Here is a 3,868-nt window from a genome sequence, read left to right on the forward strand (position 1 = left end):
TGTGTGTGTGCCTGCATGTGTGCGTGCGTGAGTACCTCTGTGTGTGTGTGTGTGTGTGTGTGTGTGTGTGTGTACATGTGTGCATGCACACATGTGTATGAGGTTAGAGGTCAATGTTGCACGCGCTCCTGAGTCACTCACCATCTTCTTTTCCAGACAGTGTCTCTTGCCGGATCTAGGGCTCATCTATGATAATGAATTTTCTGTCTAGAACGCTTCAGAGATATTTGCTGGTCCCTGGCTCTCCAGCACTGGAATTGCAGAGCTGTGCTGCCCTTCTTAGCTCTCCCCTTGGGAGATGGCAGTTAGAGCTTAGGTTGTCCTGCTTGTGGAGCAAGTATTTTACACACAGAGCTCTCTGCCCAGCCCCTTGACATTGATCCTTTATACTTTTTGTTTGTTTAATTCGTTTTTTGTTAGATACGTCTTACTTTTTCATTTGGGTATTTTATCAAAAATGTGGCTCAGATGCTGTGATTTCAGGCTAGTAAGGATCATTAAGCATCTTGGGATTTGTCTATAAAGAGTTTTATTCTGAGGATGATTTCAAAATATAAGGACAAGGCAAGAAAGTTTCATGCTGGCGGAACAGGCTGGGACACGGCAGAGAAGCAAGAAAACGTGTCAACTGAACCTCATTGTGATAGTAACATCCAGGGCTAAGACAGGAGGTGGGAAATGGACAGTTTATGGTCATAGGTAGAGAGCAGAACATAAAAGATGTAGAAACTGGGGAAAGAGGAGAAATCAGTAACGACGTATGAGAACCCATGGGGTCACGTGACAGTAAGGGCATCACACTCTCCATAGGAAGGAGAAAGACAAAGATGGCGAGCACGCCATGTTAGAGAAGGAAAGCCAGGCCGGCTAAGAACATCCTAACGGTATGTAAAAGGAAAAGGACATTTGGCTTTGAAGGGAAGGGTAGGGCAACACAGAAGGCAGCCTTTAGGAGACACAGCAATCAGCCTAGTTCTGGGAATTGTGGTCAGGAAAAGGTCGTTCAATCACTTATGAGAACTCATGATTAAGCCTCATATTCCTTTACACAATCTAAATTGTTAAATGTACTCTTCCAGAGGATTTCTTTTTCGGCAAACTACCTGCAAATTCATTTTTGTTTGGTCAGCCCTGACAACATATACACAAGTAACATTATATGAACTCAACAGGCTATATTTAGAAATATGAATGTAGATAAAAACACAGATATGTTCGCAATAACAATGAGTGAAAAACAGGCCACGAATTTGAAGCAGGGTGGTTTAGGGTATATGGGAGGGTTTAAAGCAGAGGTCCTTAACCTCGGGTCGTGACTCCTTTGGGAGGTCACATGTCAAATATCCTGCACACTATATATTTACTTTATGATTCATAACAGTAGCAAAATTACAGTTATGAGGTAGCAATGAAATAATTTTATGGCTTATAATTTTATGCGGGTCACTACAACATGAGGAACTGCATTAAAAAGCTGCAGCATTAGGGAGGTCGAGAACACCTGGTTTAGAGGGAGGAAATGGAAGAGAGAAATGTTGTAATTAAACTACCATCTCAAAAGTAAACAGAAAAGCAGAACAATAAAATTGAATAGCCTTGGAAACAATATTATATTGATTTTTTTACAGTATTGGCTCAAAGCATCTATTTCTCATTTTCCCCCTTTGAACCCACCACACATAAAAGCCCTGATTGACAAGGAAGAGCAGAAAGCGCACCGCTCCTGATCTGCATCCATTACAGAGCTCAGTCTGGTGTGAGCATTCATGCCTACAGCACTGCCCAGCGGCTTCCTGCTCTGCACCAGGCGCCTGCCCTCTGCTCACACTCCGGCACCTTCATCGGTTCTCTGCCTGCATATCAAGCATGAGGAGCTGGCTTCAATGGCTCCAGAGAATAAACTCAGGTTTAATCAACTTGATACCTGTTTTTATTATGGCAACCTGTAACCTAGATGTGTCTATAAAGCCACCCATTTTAAAGGTGGATTTGTCATTGCTCTTGTCAAGTTAATAAAATTAACAATTAAGGCTGAGTTGGCCTCTTATTTTCACCTTTCACTCTCGGGTGGTGAATCACAGACTGAAGGCCAAGTGAGATTGAAGGCTGTGCTTTTGGATGTCAACACTTAGAGCAGATTGTTATTTCTTGGGTTTCTCTCTCTTCACTTGCTCACTCTCCCTTGCTTTCTGTCTCTTGCTGTATCTCTCTCTCTCTGTATGTCTGTGTATGTTATCTGTCTATACATGTATTTCTATGTCTGTATCTGTGTGTGTCTCTAAGCTGTGATATGTATGGTGTGTGTTCGTGTGTATGAATTTATGGGGACTTGTATGCATATGTTCATGTCTGTGCAACTCTGTGTCTCTGTGCTTTTTTGGTGTGTGTGTGTGTGTGTGTGTGTGTGTGTGTGTGTGTGTGATCTGTGTGTATATTTGTCTCTGTGGATATATGTATCTGTGTGTCTATGTTATATCTGTGCATGTGAGTGTGGTCTCTCTCTCTCTCAGTATATATATATATATATATATATATATTCTCAGTATATATATATGTGTGTGTTTGTGTGTATGTGTATATATATACATATACACACATATATATATATACATATACATGTGTATGGTGTTTTCTGTGTCTGTGTCTATGTGGACATATATGAACATATGTGTGATATATATATATTGGCATGGTTGCAGGTATATGTGTGTTTATTACTTGTGTTCTTGGTTACTAGATAGCATTCTACATGCTCTCATTTTAATTCTTTGCCCAGATTTTGATTCCATAATGTGCCTGACATCATTACTTCTCCATAAAGTTTCCTGGAGACTTTCTCTATGGCCCCTATAACAATCATCTACAAGATTTGATCTTGGGATATAATTGACAAGGAGTGGGCAAAAGAATTGATCAGAGGAATATCAGGCCAGAAAGAGTTAATCCGAGTTTCTGAGACATTTTTTAGCTGTGTGTGGCCACTTCTGAGTTGCCGTTATCTTCTTGCCTACGTCTCATGTACTGCCTGGTCTGTGGTGGGGCAAGCATTCAGGAGACACTGCAGCTCCTCAGTTTGGAGGGCTGGTGGGACAATGACATTTCCCAATGGAGATGATGTGCTTACTGCAGACAGTGTAGGGTCTGAACCAGCACACTTTTGTGGGGAGAAGTGTGGATGTAAATGGAATTTGAAGGATTAGGAAGCAAAGTATTAAGAGAGAAAATATTAGGTTTTTAAAAAATTCAAGTTCTCACTAGACTGAACTTGAACTACTTAACGCAAATTCATGATCATCCTGTGTCGGATATCCCTCAAGCTGGCAGTAGGAAGTCAGTTATCTTTAAAAAACTGTCTAAAGAAGACAAAATTGTATATAGAAACAAAAGTGATCAGTAAAATTTCCGCATTGCATATATATTAGTTTTCAAGTGTGTAAGTGCATAGACTACAGCAGATTGGAATAATTATTACTCCCAAACCATGCTGACTTCTAATCTGACTTTCACATGTGTGTCAGATATTATTTCCCATCTTCCTGTAGTTAGCTGTGACCAAACGATGAAACTCATTTAATCAAAAAGATAGAAATAGATGTAGATTTTGAGACTTTCGTTAAGGCTAATGAGAGCCATATCAGTTGAAAAAGCCACACTTACCTCTGATTCTCTCTCATTTTTTTTTCTGCTTATAACACTTATATAATAGCTGTAATGTCAGAAATCATCTTGGATTGTGAGGTGATCCAACAATCCTTGAATGTAAAGAAATTATGCTTCTTGTATAACTGTCATTTCTTAAAGGGTTCTTCTATGTGAAAAAGCTCAAATTTAACTTTAGTTAGTAAGGGTACTTTGTGAAGCCTTTTAA

General features: G+C 39.8%; 1 long non-coding RNA gene across 2 annotated transcripts; it reads left to right on the forward strand.

The window, feature by feature from the left end:
* Positions 1-808: 808 nt before the first annotated feature.
* Positions 809-2,034, forward strand: 1700003I22Rik (RIKEN cDNA 1700003I22 gene). Of its 2 annotated transcripts, none has more exons than NR_126075.1 (2): positions 809-884; positions 1,629-2,034. It is a non-coding gene; the product is annotated as an RIKEN cDNA 1700003I22 gene (long non-coding RNA). The 2 variants fall into 2 exon arrangements; NR_126076.1 differs by having other exon boundaries at positions 1,687-2,034.
* Positions 2,035-3,868: the final 1,834 nt, after the last annotated feature.

The sequence above is a fragment of the Mus musculus genome, chromosome 1, assembly GCF_000001635.26.
Source record: "Mus musculus strain C57BL/6J chromosome 1, GRCm38.p6 C57BL/6J".
Classification (NCBI taxonomy): domain Eukaryota; kingdom Metazoa; phylum Chordata; class Mammalia; order Rodentia; family Muridae; genus Mus; species Mus musculus.